Genomic DNA, 15,707 nt, shown 5'->3' on the forward strand with positions numbered 1-15,707 from the left:
ACAGAGGTTGCAGTGAGCTGAGATTGCGCCACTGCACTCCAGCGTGGGTGACAAGAGCAAAACTCCGTCTCAAAAAAAAAAAAAAAAGTCAAAGTACAGCCAAACATGGTGGCTCACACCTGTAATCCCAGCACTTTGGGGTGTTGAGGTGAGGAGGATTGCTTGAGGCCAGGAGTTCAAGAGCAGCCTAGGCAACATGGCGAGACCTTATCTCTATAGAAAATTAGAAAATTAGATGGGCATGGTGTGGTGCACGCCTGTGATCCCAGCTCCCACGGAGCCTGAGATGGGAGGATCGCTTCAGGAGGTGGAGGCTGCAGTGAGCTCTGATCACACCACTGCACTCCAGCCTGGGTGACAGAGTGAGACCCTGTCACTAAAATAAATAAATAAATAAATAAATAAATAAATAAGTAAATGAATAAATAGATGAATAAATAAAGTGAAAGTGCAGCTGAGTGTGTGCTTTCCCAGTGATGCTTGGCTGTCCAGATGCAGATGCAAGAGATCCAGCCTGTTCATGTCACCCTTGCCCAGGGGAACAATGTCAGGAGAGAGAGAGAAAAAGGAGGTTTTTTTTCTTCTTTTTTTGAGATGGAGTCTCCCTCTGTCGCCTAGGCTGGAGTGTAGTGGTGTGATCTCGGCTCACTGCAACCTCCACCTCCCGGATTCAAGCGATTTTTCCTGCCTCAGCCTCCCTAGTAGCTAGGATTACAGGCGCCTGCCACCACACCCAGCTAATTTTTGTATTTTCAGTAGAGACAGGGGTTTTGCCATTTTGGCCAGGCTGGTCTCGAACTCCTGACCTCAAGTGATCCACCCACTTCGGCCTCCCAAAGTGCTGGGATTACAGGCGTGAACCACCTCGCCCTGCAGGAGTTGATTTTAATTATGAACCATGATTAAGGAAGGCAATGACCACAGAGAGAGTCACAATGAGGTGGGGAGGCCAAGTGGAGAGTTCTGGAGCAAGAGAAGAGAGGTCAGCAGAGAGCTGTCTGAAGTCTCCTTTCTAGGTGATGGAGGGTCCCAAGTGTGACTGCAGGCAGGGAGTGGTGGCTGAGAGGCAAGTTGGAAAAGCTCACTGGAGCTTCAGCAGTCTAAGTGCCCAGAGAGACGGGGAGTAGCCTGGCCTGTCCACGTGGGTGACGACACCAACATCTTGTATGAAATCACTGTTGCAAACCTGCTGGGGGAATGTAGAGGGGTTGCTGCTCTACAAGATGGCAAGAAGGATGGAGAACGCAGTCAGCCAGGAACACAAGTCCTCAATGGATGACGAGGTGCAAGCGGAAGACCAGCAGACAGCGGTCACTGAGAGGGACAGCAGGTGACTCCTCTGCCTTTGAAAGAGAAAGGTCTTGGACACGACCACAGGAACCATGAAGGATATAGACCCTACCTTAGATTCTACAGTACGTGGGGTATAGGAGAAAAAAGAGTCCCTGCACCAGACGGTGCCGGGGGATGTGGGGTCCTGAGGGGCCAGTGGGGTTGGAGGGAGGGGACCCTCCTGCAGAAAGCTGAGTGGTGGCTCCAGAGCCGATGATGTCATCAGAGGAGCTGGGGCAGGATGGGGGGTGGGGAGGAGGGTCCAGTCATATTAGGCAATGCACAGATCCGGGGGGAGGCCTATAGCACAGAGGCTCTGTCCTTTGAGGGTGACTGAACCAACAGGGGAAAGCGAGGCATGGTGAAAATAGCCATGGATGGCCAGCTGTGGTGGCTCACGCCTGTAATCCCAGCACTTTGGGAGGCCGAGGAGGATGGATCACCGGAGGTCAGGGGTTCAAGACCAGCCTGGCCAACATGGGGAAGCCCCGTCTCTACTAAAAATACAAAATTAGCCAGGCTTGATGGTGGGCACCTGTAATCCCAGCTGCTTGGGAGGCTGAGGCAGGAGAATTGCTTGAACCCAGGAGGCAGAGGTTGCAGCGAGCTGAGATCACATCACTGCACTCCAGCCTGGGCAACAAGAGCGAAACTCTGTTGGGAAGGGGAGAGGAGGGGAGGGGAGGGGAGGGGAGAAGGAAGGAAGGATAGAAAGAAAGACAAAGAAAGAAGGAAGGGAGAGAGAGAGGGAGAAAGAAAGAAAGAAAGAAAAAGAAAGAAAAAAAGAAAAAGGAAGGAACGAAGGAAAAAGGAGGGAGAGAGGGAGGAAGGAAGGAAGGAAAGAAAGAAAAGGTAAGAAAGAAAACCGTGGATGACCGCAGACGGCCACAGGTGACATTTCAAGCTGTGAATTTGGAGAGCGTGGGCGCTCCAGGCAACTGTGGGGTGACTCCTCCCCCTGGTGACCATATATGGCTAAAGCAAGTACAAGTCCAGACACACCTGGAGAACAGGTGCCATCGCCTGAAAGCAACCTTAACCACAACAACAAGGCCAGGTGCAGAACCCAGGTCTCCCCCCACTTTATTAGAGCCTGTGGAGAGATCATGAATGTATTCTCCAATATGTTCATTTTCAGGGGTTAAAAAAAAATCTCCCCAGTGTCACTTCTCCCAGGAACATGTGTATGTGAATGGCTTAAAAACTGTTGCCCTTGACAAAGAAATGTACCAATCTCCAATGACAGAATATTTAATCAAGGAAAGTTCTCATTAACAGATGTTAATTAATCTCCTTAACAGATGTTAAGGAGAACTACAAACCACTGCTCAATGAAATAAAAGAGAATACAAACAAATGGAACAACATTCCATGCTCATGGGTTGGAAGAATCAATATTGTGAAAATGGCCATACTGCCCAAAGTAATTTATAGATTCAATGCCATCCCCATCAAGCTACCAATGACTTTCTTCACAGAATTGGAAAAAACTACTTTAAAGTTCATATGGAACAAAAAAGAGCCCACATCGCCAAGTCAATCCTAAGCCAAAAGAACAAAGCCAGAGGCATCATGCTACCTGACTTCAAACTATACTACAAGGTTACAATAACCAAAACAGCATGGTACTGGTACCAAAACAGAGATATAGATCAATGGAACAGAACAGAGTCCTCAGAAATAACGCCACATATCTACAACCATCTGATCTTTGACAAACCTGACAAAAACAAGCAGTGGGGAAAGGATTCCCTATTTAATAAATGGTGCTGGGAAAACTGGCTAGTCATATGTAGAAAGCTGAAACTGGATCCCTTCCTTACACCTTATACAAAAATTAATTCAAGATGGATTAAAGACTTACATGTTAGAACTAAAACCATAAAAACCCTAGAAGAAAACCTAGGCAATACCATTCAGGACATAGGCATGGGCAAGGACTTCATGTCTAAAACACCAAAAGCAATGGCAACAAAAGCCAAAATTGACAAACGGGATCTAATTAAACTAAAGAGCTTCTGCACAGCAAAAGAAACTACCATCAGACTGAACAGGCAACCTACAAAATGGGAGAAAATTTTCGCAACCTACTCATCTGACACAGGGCAAATATCCAGAATCTACAATGAACTCAAATAAATTTACAAGAAAAAAACAAACAACCCCATCAAAAAGTGGGCGGAGGATATGAACAGACACTTCTCAAAAGAAGACATTTATGCAGCCAAAAAACACATGAAAAAATGCTCATCATCACTGGCCATCAGAGAAATGCAAATCAAAACCACAATGAGATACCATCTCACACCAGTTAGAATGGCGATCATTAAAAAGTCAGGAAACAACAGGTGCTGGAGAGGATGTGGAGAAATAGGAACAATTTTACACTGTTGGTGGGACTTTAAACTAGTTCAACCATTGTGGATGTCAGTGTGGCGATTCCTCAGGGATCTAGAACTAGAAATACCATTTGACCCAGCCATCCCATTACTGGGTATATACCCAAAGGACTATAAATCATGCTGCTATAAAGACACATGCGCACGTATGTTTATTGCGGCACCATTCACAATAGCAAAGACTTGGAACCAACCCAAATGCCCAACAACGATAGACTGGATTAAGAAAACGTGGCACTTATACACCATGGAATACTATGCAGCCATAAAACATGATGAAACTGGAAACCATCATTCTCAGCAAACTATCACAAGGACAAAAAACCAAACACCGCATGTTCTCACTCATAGGTGGGAATTGAACAATGAGAGCACATGGACACAGGAAGGGGAACATCACACCCCGGGGACTGTTGTGGGGTGGGGGGAGGGGGGAGGGATAGCATTTGGAGATATACCCAATGCTAAGTGACGAGTTAATGGGTGCAGCACACCAACATGGCACATGTATACATATGTAACAAACCTGCACATTGTACACATGTACCCTAAAACTTAAAGTATAATAATAATAAAATAAAATAAAATAAATAGTTAATGAATGGAATTCTACAGGCTTTGCTTTAAAGAACAGATCTACAGTATTTTAATGGGGAATGTAATCTCAGTGTCATCTCTGAGGCATGTTTACTGCTATATCTCTATCGAGCACCTGAAGTAGTGCCTGGAACAGAGGAATGACTCAGGGTGTGGTGACTGGACTGGATGGCACTTTCAAAGCACTGGACCTGTCCCACGATGGGGCAGTGAGTTTCCCGTCCCTCTACCTATAAGGTATCTAAAAGGTTTAGCCTTGCGTGTGGTAGATGTGCTTTGAAGGGGGTTTAGGAGACAGTCTAGGAGATGACCCTTAAGTAACCTGCCTACAATCTCCTTTACACTCAGGTGATCAGTGAAGTTTTTTTTCAGGGACAAGGTAAAACAGTAGTTCTGCCGGTATCACTGACTACGTATTAGAATCACCTATGAACTCTTAAACACTAGTGTCCATAGGCCCTATTCTCAGGATTTTGATTTAATTAATGTAGGCTGACACCTATTCATCTGTTCTTAATGCTTTCTGAGTAATCCTAAAGTGCAGTGAAGGTGGACAACCACTAATGTGGAAAAAATCAAAACAAAACAAAAACACTCCAATATGCGATACAACTTCACAGCTAGCTCAGAACTAGTTCTCTGCAGGTCTCATAATTTATAATAATTTCTGCTTGGAAGCCAGAAGGCCCATTCCTTTATTGTCACCATAGCCGAATAGCGTAATCTTCAAGGCCTGATTCATCCTTACCTCCTCCAGGAAGCCTTCTCTGCCTGTTCCAGCCTATTTTTCTGTCCCCTTATTGTACTTCCTGCCAGTGCTTGCATCCCTGCTTTGACTCATATCCCTTTGGCCCTTCTCTCATATCCCTTGTGCCCTTCTCCTTTCCTTTCCTGAGCCTCCACCACACTCCAAATTGAATACTCTAAAAGGTTTAGCCCTGCATGTGGTAGAGGTGCTTTGAAAGGGTTTTTTAGGAGACAGTATAGGAGATGACCCATCCTGTGCATGTCTACTCACCAAACCCTGTTTTATAATTGCCTGCCCATTTGTATGTCTCTCAGTGAAACTGTGCACACCCCGAGAGGAAGAACTGTGACATATTTACCTTGGCAACCACAGCACTTAGTGCATGCAATAGAGTAAACACGATTGCACAGATGGATGGAAGGAAGGATGAATGAGTGGACAGATGGATGAATGAAGGAGTAGTACTCTTTGTGGGGCTTAACTGCACTGTCTGAATTGATTAGTGTCTCTACTACATTTCTCATGTGTCTCTATTACATCTATGTAACTTGGGAAAGAATATTTCCTAGTAATCGCTTTTTCCCATCCAGAAGTTTTATCTGCCAGCTGACTGACTCACAGCCTGAAAGGAACTTGTTTATTATAGTTTTCTGTAACAAAAGACCAAATCTTAACGTCACATTACAAGATTAGCAAAGGTCCTGGGGGCTTTAAATTCATTATCTCTTTATGTCAACTCCTCCTATTTGTCAGTTGTAGAATCTGAGACTCAGAGTTTAAAGTAACTTGCTCCAAACCACACTCAGCAGTAGTTGAGATTCAAGCCTAGGTTCTTTCCCACAGAGGCTCATTTCTTCTCCTGTCCCAGTTTCTGTCCCTCAAGTAGAGACTACAGGGGTACTAACATTAAATACTTCAACACAAGGTCAGTCTAGAAGCTCCACGAGGACCCAAACCCGACAGACCTGGACCTTAACAGTGTTCTGAGGATCCTGCACATGCTCCAGCGTTGCATCAACATCCAGGGCAACCACCAACCCAGAGGTAAACCGCAAAGGGTTGTCTGACTCGCCCGCTGGCTCAATGATGGTGGCTGAGGCTTTGTGGATCTGTAAGCAAGAGGAAAATCCTATGATTCTAAAGCCAGGTCATTCCTGGACAAGAAAACACATCTTTTTTCTGTCTCCTTATCTAATGAGTGGGCATGTGGGAGCCACTCAGAGGAAGAGCCTAGCCCAGCTGCTCCATTGGTCAAAGAAGATCACCAAGGTAAAGATTTTTGACCGTCTGGACAGATTTGGCCTACAGGGGCCAAATAGACCCTGACCTGCTCTGGAAGTGGGAGATGCAGAAAGGCACTCTGTCGCAGCATGGTCTGTAGAATTTTGACCACTTCTGCAGGTTTGGATGTCATGAATCGGGGCATAAGGTCAAGGAGTTTGTCCACAAAGCTGTCCTGCAAGTGGGGCAAATCAGCGATGAAATACCTGGAGGAACAAACAGAAGCAACTGACTCATTCAACTGTGCACTCATTCACCACAGGCTGGGCCCCAGACACCTACCAAACCCTGAAGTAGGAAGAATGATGAAGTGAGAGGAGCTTGCAGTTTACGACCAAGATAGACTGGTACCTATACAATCATGCCTCAGTCACATGATCATCAGAAAGGCCTCTGTTTATTGATAACCATTATGTGCCAGGCATACTCTTAAGTGTTTTACATGATCTTATTTAACTCCCACCAATCCTATGCATCATTAGAATTTTTATTTTCATATTATAGATTCATTAATTATTTTAACAAATACATTTTTAAGACCTACGAAGCACCAAGCACTATTTTAGGTTCTGGAAACAGTGAACAAAAGAGAACAAAACGATTGCTTCAATGGAGCTTACATTCAAGTGGCAGAAACACTGAGACTCAGAGGGGATGATGCCTCACTGAGGCTCAGAAAAGTTAAGTACGTTACTCCTGGCTCAGACTGATCCAATTTTGGGCCTCGTGCCAGTGGATAGTCAAAAAATATCTCACTGAGGAGGTGATATCTGTGCAGGAACTCAAAGGATGAATTAAGAACATCAGATGAAGAAATTTGGGGATTCAGAGCTATCATCTTCCCAAAAATCTTTTCAACCCAACTGTGCAAAAACAGACTCTCTACTTTAAAGAATCTAAAGCCAAAAGTAAGGCATGAACTTATTTCAGATTCAAAACTAGAATTTATTTTTTATTTTCTTTTTGAGAAGGAGTCTCGCGCTATTGCCCGGGCTGGTGTGCAATGGCGTGATCTCGGCTCACTGGAACCTCCGCCTCCTGGGTTCAAGCAATTCTCCTGCCTCAGCCTCCCGAGTAGCTGGGATTACAGCTGCCCACCACCACGCCCTACTAATTTTTTGTATTTTTTAGTAGAGACAGGGTTTCGTTATGTTGGCCAGGCTGGTCTCGAACTCCTGACCTCATGATCCACCCGCCTCGGCCTCCCAAAGTGCTGGGATTACAGGCGTGAGCCACCGCGCCCAGCCTCAAAACTAGGATCTTAAAAAGCCAAGCTAGATGGTACAGTTTGCTAGACAGCATTACCTGCTGGTGAAGGTAGCGCTGCAACTCAGCCCTGTAAGAAGCTATCATCACCCCAATGACAAGTACAGAGTCACAAAAACCTCAGGTTTGGTGAACTTCATGAGGGCAGAGACAATGGGCGGAAGAAATGAAACAGACTTCATCAGTGCTTTAAGATCCTATGTCTTCTCCCAGTATTATTCTGCCAGCATACCAGAAGTCTGGTCACTCCCTTGACTCCTATTTCTTCATCAAGCTTTCCATTCAACTACTGCATGTGCTTTAACAGATTCATTCCATATAAAACTCTGAAAAAATATATGTATTCTACAAAATAAAATTTACCCACAAAATTACAAAACAATTGTTTGTAGATTACAGAGAAATATGCAAGTATAAGAACAGTGTGGGCCTGGTGCAGTGGTTCACACCTGTAATCCCAATACTTTGGGAGGCAGAGGCAGGAGGATCTCTTGAAGCCAGGAGTTTGAGACCAGCCTCAGCAACACAGCAAGACCCCATCTCTAAAAAAAATATTAAAAATTATCCAGGCATGGTGGCACATGCCTGTAGTCCTAGCTACTCAGGAGTCTGAAGTAGGATGATGGCTTTAGCCCAGGAGTTCAAGGGTGCAGTGAGCTGTGCCAGTCTGGGTGACAGAGTGAGACCCTGTCTCAAAAAATAATAATGAGGTCAGACGCTGTGGTGGCTCATGCCTGTAATCCCAGTACTTTGGGAGGCCAAGGCAGGCAGATCACTTGAGGTCAGGAGTTAGAGACCAGCCTGGCCAACATGAGGAAACCCCATCTCTACTAAAAATACAAAAATTAGCCAGGTGTGGTGGCAGGTACCTGTAGTCCCAACTACTTGGGAGGCTGAGGCAGAAGAATCACTTGAACCCAGGAGGCGGAGGCTGCAGTGAGCCAAGACTGCGCCACTGCACTCCAGCCTGGGTGACAGAGCAAGACTCTGTCTCAAATAAATAAATAAATAAATAAATAAATAAATAAATAAATAAATAAGAATGGTGTGAACGAACAGTGTTGAAAAAAACAGATGACTAATGATTTTTTTCAACAAACGTATTTACACGTTTTCTTCATATTACTTGTGTTTTTATGGCCTAGCTGAGTGCTAAATGCAAGTGATTCCTGGTAGGTTTAGTTTTGAAGCTCCAACTTCAAAGAAGTTTCTATAATATTAAGGAAAAAAACCAAATTAGTTTTTTTTTTCCTAATTTAAGGTGAACGACATGGCCACAGATGATAGCTTGGCTGCACAAGCTAAACCAAGGAATGTGATTTGTGATTGTTCCTATTGCCTGCAAGTGCTATACTCCGTGTAACCAAGATTTTATAAGCCGGAAGAGTTATAAAATACTTACCTCTGAAAAAAGTCTACTTCCTGTAAAAATTTTTCACACATCCCAAATAAGGGGTAAAGTCTGTAGAGAAGAAACGTAAAATAATTTGCTTGTGAAATCTGCAAACTGAGGAGGACCAAAAGTCCCAGAAACCTGAGCCTAAATTAAAGGAAAATTAGTATATTACACTATAAAAACGATCTCTAAAAGTAACAGAAGACTCCTAATGGACCTGGGGGAAACACCTGTCGGGATCCCAAGACCTGATTAAACCACTGCAGTGCCCATTAAGCTCAAAGAATATTAAAAATCAAAGACTATCACAGGCTACACTTGGCACTAGACTCACTACGAATACAGAAGAGAAGCACAGCATGTGGGCAGCACAGTGTCAAGTTCCCCTTCTTCAGGAGTCCTTGCTTCATTAGCATCTCAGCTAGTATGGTCTCTATACCTATCTGATTTAGATCTCATCTCCTTGCACATGAGCTGTCAGCATTGGGATGAAAGCTCCCAGATAGCTGTGTGGACTGCTGCAAGATCTATCCAGTTTCAAGAATCACTGCACTCAATGAAGCCTACAGCCATTGTATCGGCATCTGGAAACTAGTTCATTTATATTTCCTTCTGGTCTACATGCAATTTACTCAGAGATCATTTTTTCCATAGCGGTATAGCCTACTAATGTAGTTGATACTGTAAGGGCTCCAAGAAACATACCTAAAAAGTTAACCAAATTCCTATGCGAGAGGGGAAAAGGTTTTGCTACTATTTTGCCGACAGACATAGATGGTGTTCCTTCCTCTCTATCTTGAATTACTTGGCCTCACAGTACTTGAGAACATTCCATTTCGGTAAAAAGTTATTGCATACCTAAATAATCCAGGCAACGTGCTAGGTCAATATGACTTACTAAGTTTTGACCTTTGTATATTTTCTTCCTATTTCTTGTATGTAATTTCTGCATGAAATTTCCCACTTGTTTTCTTTAATATATTATTCATTGGAGGAATAAAAGTTCCCACCAAGATAAAACAAATACTCTTTCCCTATGTAAAAATATGTAAGAGAATGATGTCAAAGTTTAGTCTTTTTATTAAAATATAGTCTCCATGAGTAGACTTTGTATTCTTCATCATATATTTCCTAGCACAGGCAACATTCAATAAGTATTTGCTGATGAACAAAAAATGGGGCCGGGGGTAGATGGCAAATGGAAACCTACTCTGGAAGCAACATTCATTCTAATTCTTTTCCTGAAAAAAAAAAAAAACAACAAAAAAAAGTAGCACTTGAAAGTTTTTAAACTAATCTTCTACCAGAAATGGAAGTGAAATTTCATAGTGAGGTTACCCACCAAACACCACAAGGAGTGAGAGGGCTAGAAGGGAGAATTCCAGCCAAGCAAGGGCACAAAGGAAAGCAATTTGGCCAAGCAGTGACATTTCCTCATTTGTTTGCCTGATTATATAGAGAATCATCTTGGAGAGACTCCAGGAAGTAAAATACAAAAAGATTTGGGAACTCTCCCCAGACGTCAAAAAAGAGCAGGCATCCTCATCAACAGGCCATATACATGAAGTAGGCCTCTAATACTAAGATCTCCTACTTTTCCTTTGGTGTGAGGGAAGGAAAGCTATGAAAGTGAGGCTCACTCGGGGGCTAACAATCATTAAAGAATACAAATTACCAATTTAAACTAGTCTAGACTTTCACTGTAAGTAGGCAAAGACAATGGAAAATGACTAGGTGTTATAAATGACAATCAGGAGCTGTAAAGGAGACCAAGCAGTCCTCAAAAAGAGTTAAGTCAAGGTAAGAAAGCACAGAAAACTTTTTAAAAAATTCTAATCAACAACCTCAGTGAGAGTTAACAGGGATTTAAAAGGATATTACATTGACAAAGCAAGAGAAACTGCTACAGAAACAGCAGATGACAAGAAGAGAAACTATACAGCAGAAAAAAAAGGAAAAAATAGTAGAGAAGCACACTTGGAAATAAAACACATAATAATGAAATCAAACTCAACAGTTGAGAACAGCGGAATCAACAACAATGTAAACTGAAATGATAAACTAAAAAGAGCATATTAAAGAATTTACTGGCCAGGCACAGTGGCTCATGCCTGTAATTCCAACACTTTGGGAGGCTGAGGCAGGCGGATCACCCGAGATCAGAAGTTCAGGACCAGACTGACCAAACATGGAAAAACCCTGTCTCTACTAAAAATACAAAATTAGCCGGGTGCAGTGGCGCATGCCTGTAATCCCAGGTACTTGGGAGGCTGAGGCAGGAGAATCGCTTGAACCCGGGAGGTGGAGGTTGCAGGGAGCTGAGATTGTTGAGATTGTGCCATTACACTCCAGCCTGGGCATCAACAGCAAAACTCCGTCTCAAAAAAAAAAAAAAAAAAAAAAGAATTTACTCAGAATATAGAATAGAAAAACAAAGAAATTGAAATTACAAAAGAAAAGTATGTATAGGAAAAATAGATCCAGAAAATCCAACATTTAGTATGACAGACTAGAGTGTATAGAAGAAGTAAAGAAATAATGGAGAAAAAAAAAATCCCTGAGCTAAAAACAGCTGATACTTCAAACTCCCACCGAAGATCAGCAAGAATATTGAAAGAAAACACATACCTAGATATATCCTGGTGAAATTAAAGAAAGAAAGAAAATTTTAAAGGTTTGAGCATGAAAAATAAGCTGTAGGGAAGAGAACCAGACTGACATAAAACATTCAACTGTAACATTAAATACTAAAAGGGAACATAGCAAAGGCAGAGAGTCTCTATGAACCTATTCTGGTTTGGCGGGGGTTGCCCAATAAAATAAATAAATAAAGGCACCATAGCAATATGGAAATATTGGAAAAGAATTCCATTTATGTATGAGAGCAAAGGAATTTAAAAGGCGACAGAGAACAGTGGTGGCAAAGTTGGAGCTAAACTTATAAAGATTATAAGTGGTGGCTCATGTCTGTAATCCTAGCACTTTGGGAGGCCGAGGTGGGAGGATACTTTGAGTTCAGGAGTTCAAGACTGGCCTGGGCAACACAGTGAAACCATGTTTCTATTATTTTTAAAAATAAAAAATATTTTATAAAAAAATTAAAAATAAAAATAAACAAGGATATACAAGGATTATGTACTTATAACTTTAAAAGATTATATTTATAAACATAAAAATATAAGCTACATTATAAAAACATAATCAGCTGAAACAAACCTCCAAGTTATTATTATTATTATTATTTTTTTTTTTTTGAGATGGAGTCTCACTCTGTCACCCAGGCTGGAGTGCAGTGGTGGGATCTCAGCTCACTGCGAGCTTCACCTCCTGGGTTCATGCCATTCTCCTGCCTCAGCCTCCCAAATAGCTGGGATTACAGGCACCTGCCACCACGCCTGGCTAATTTTTTTTTTAATTTTTAGTAGAGCCGGGGTTTCACCATGTTAGCCAGGATGGTCTCGATCTCCTGACCTCGTGATCCACCCGATTCAGCCTCCCAAAGTGCTGGGGTTACAGGCGTTAGCCACCGCACCCAGCCATATTATTGTTATTATTTTTTAAGACATAGGGTCTTGTTCTGTTGCCCAAGTTGGAGTGCAATGGCATGATCATAGCTCATTGCAGCCTCGAACTCCTGGGCTCAAGGGATCCTCCCACCTCAGCCTCCCAAGTAACTAGGACCACAGGTGCACACCACCCATGTTCAGCTAATTTTTTATTTTTATTTTTTAGAGACAGGGTGTCACTATGTTGCTTAGGCTGGGGTCAAACTCCTGGCTGGGCTCAAGTGATCCTCCTGCTTTGGCCTCCTAAAGTCTGGGATTACAGGCATGAGCCACTGCATCTAGCCCAAATTGCTATTATTATTTTTTGCTCAGTAAGAGACCTTAACTGGCCTGAATAATAATAATAATAATTATTATTATTATTATTTGAGATGGAGTCTCACTCTGTCACCCAGGCTGGAGTGCAGTGGCATGATTTCGGCTCACTGCAACCTCCGCCTCCTGGGTTCAAGCAGTTTTCTGCCTCAGCCTCCCGAGTAGCTGGGATTACAGACGCCCACCACCACGCCTGGCTAATTTTTTGTATTTTTAGTAGAGATGGGGTTTCACCATCTTGGCCAGGCTGATCTTGAACTCCTGACCTCGTGATCCACCTGTCTTGGCCTCCCAAAGTGATGGGATTATAGGCGTGAGCCACTGCGCCCGGCCAACTGGCCTAAATTACTTAAGCAGTAAGAGACAAACAAAAGCATACTAAAATCTTCATCTTCATCTTAGATCATCTTGATCTCTTAGATCACCTTGATCTTAGAGAGGTGACCATAAATTCTGTTTAACTTTTTATGCTGATAAATATAAGTTCAATATGTTCATTAAAAATAAAAGTAATAACAGTATTACTAAAACTAATATTAGTTAACATGTATCAAGTATTTATAATGGATGTGACAGACACTATTTTAAAGGCTTTGCATATAATAATCCAGCCAGGCACAGTAGCTCACGCCTGGAATCCCAGCACTTTGGGAGGCCAAGGCAGGTGGATCACTTGAGGCCAGGAGTTTGAGACCAGCATGGCCAACATGGTGAAACCCCATCTCTCCTAAAAATAAAAAAATTAGCTGAGTGTGGTGACATGTGCCTGTAGTCCCAGCTACTTGGGAGGCTGAGGCATGAGAGTTGCTTGGACCCGGGAACCAGAGGTTGCAGTGAGTTGAGATCGCGCCACTGCACTCCAGCCTGGGTGATAGAGCAAGACTCTGTCTCATAAATAAATAAAATAAATAAATGGTTTTGCATATAATAATTCAATAACCCTTACAATAACCCTGTGAGGAAGAGACAGGTACTACTATTATCTCAGTTTAACTTATGGGAACAAACTGAGGCCAAGAAGTGTTAAGTAACTTGTCCAAGGGTTACTCAGTTTGCAAATGGTAAAGTCAAGATGTGAACCCAAGCAGTGTGGCACCACAGCCCTCTTAACCAGTATGTTCTACTGCCTCTCACTTGAAGTGTTTAGAATTACGGTGCATAACTTTCAAACCCCTGGAAGACAAAAGAAAACAATCTAGCAAAACTTAAGAAAGAAAAAAAAGAAAAAAACAGGAACGCATACAAATGAAAAATATAGGCTGGGCTCGGTGGCTCACGCCTGTAATCCCAGCACTTTGGGAGGCCGAGTTGGGTGGATCACCTGAGTTCAGGAGTTCGAGACCAGCCTGGCTAACATGGTGAAACCTGTCTCTACTGAAAATACAAAATTAGCCGGGCATGGTGTTGCATGCCTGTAATCCCAGCTACTTGGGAGGCTGAGGCAGGAGAATCGCTTGAACCCAGGAGGCAGAGGTTGCAGTGAGCTGAGATTGGACCACTGCACTGCAGCCTGGGCGACAGAGCGAGACTTTGTCTAAAAGAAAAAAAAAAAGAAAAATATAAAATATTATAGCATGAATAAAGACCTAAAAACATTAGTATCTTTATATAATGACACGACAAGATAAGCATATTATAATGTTGGGTGAAAGGAATAGGAGGCAGAACAGCAAAGTATGGTATGATCCCCTTTATGTTATTGTACACATCTTTATAACCTATGTTTATATGGTTTGGGAAAATCTGGAAGTATACACATGAAATGTTGGCAGCTGTTTTCGAAGTGGTAGATTACCAGAGAACCTTCACTTACCCTGTAATATTTTAATTTTTGTAACAATTATATATAAACTAAAAAAAATCTTTTTTAAAAAACAGTATAGATGCCATCACAAGCACTTTTGTTTTTTCAGCTATAACTGGCACATAGTAGGGATTAAACATTTGTTAAATGAATATATGAATATCTTTTTTTTTTTTTATAAAGATGGAGTCTTGCTCTGTTGCCCAGGCTGGAGTGCAGTGATGTGATTTCGGCTCACTGCAACCTCCGTCTCCCGGGTTCTAGAGATTCTCCTGCCTCAGCCTCCCGAGTAGCTGGGACTACTGGTGCATGCCACCATGCCCAGCTAATTTTATGTATTTTTAGTAGAGACAGGGTTTCCCCATGTTAGCTAGGATGCTCTTGATCTCCTGACCTTGTGATCTGCCCACCTTGGCCTCCCAAAGTGCTGGGATTACAGGTGTGAGCCACCGCACCCGGCCACATATGAATATCTTTACGATTAAATGATTCTTTGACTTTATGAGGTCACTATCAAGATAAGTGAAGAAATAAAATATTTTATTTTTCAGGATGTTATTTCTGACCTAGTATGTTTCTGTGTTTAAACATTCATATTTATATCTCTATGCCACTTTTTTTTTTGACGCAGCAGCTGGACTGAGCATCAAACATGTCTGTGAGCTGGCAATGAGTCACCTAAGTACTTTTTTGTATCAAATCTATGATGCCATCATTCTTAAGATGCACCTTTATTTTATGAAATAGTAAGAAACAAAAAACACTATGGGACACCATCAAAATATCTGATTTCAGAGAAGTTACAATAATAAAAAATGTGTATCTTGGAATCAATGAAATGTGGCAATTCCAGTTATCTGAAAGTCTTACAGCTATAATTACACTGAGCTCTTATTACGTATCAAGTACCATGCTAAGTGTTTTTATATTTTATTATCTCATTTATTCTTCATAGAAATGCCATGAGGTAGATGCTGTCTTCATTTTCATTTTGTACAGGGAA

At 42.3% G+C, this 15,707-nt stretch overlaps 1 protein-coding gene across 1 annotated transcript in view; it reads right to left on the reverse strand.

The window, feature by feature from the left end:
- Positions 1–15,707, reverse strand: part of LOC103783255 (integrator complex subunit 4-like protein 2) — a 93,434-nt gene that overhangs the window by 13,801 nt on the left and 63,926 nt on the right. The window contains 1 exon segment of the mRNA XM_055114990.2: positions 9,026–9,085. The gene's annotated coding sequence lies outside the window, so the exon portion shown is untranslated.

Source organism: Pan paniscus, chromosome 6, assembly GCF_029289425.2.
Source record: "Pan paniscus chromosome 6, NHGRI_mPanPan1-v2.0_pri, whole genome shotgun sequence".
Taxonomy (NCBI): domain Eukaryota; kingdom Metazoa; phylum Chordata; class Mammalia; order Primates; family Hominidae; genus Pan; species Pan paniscus.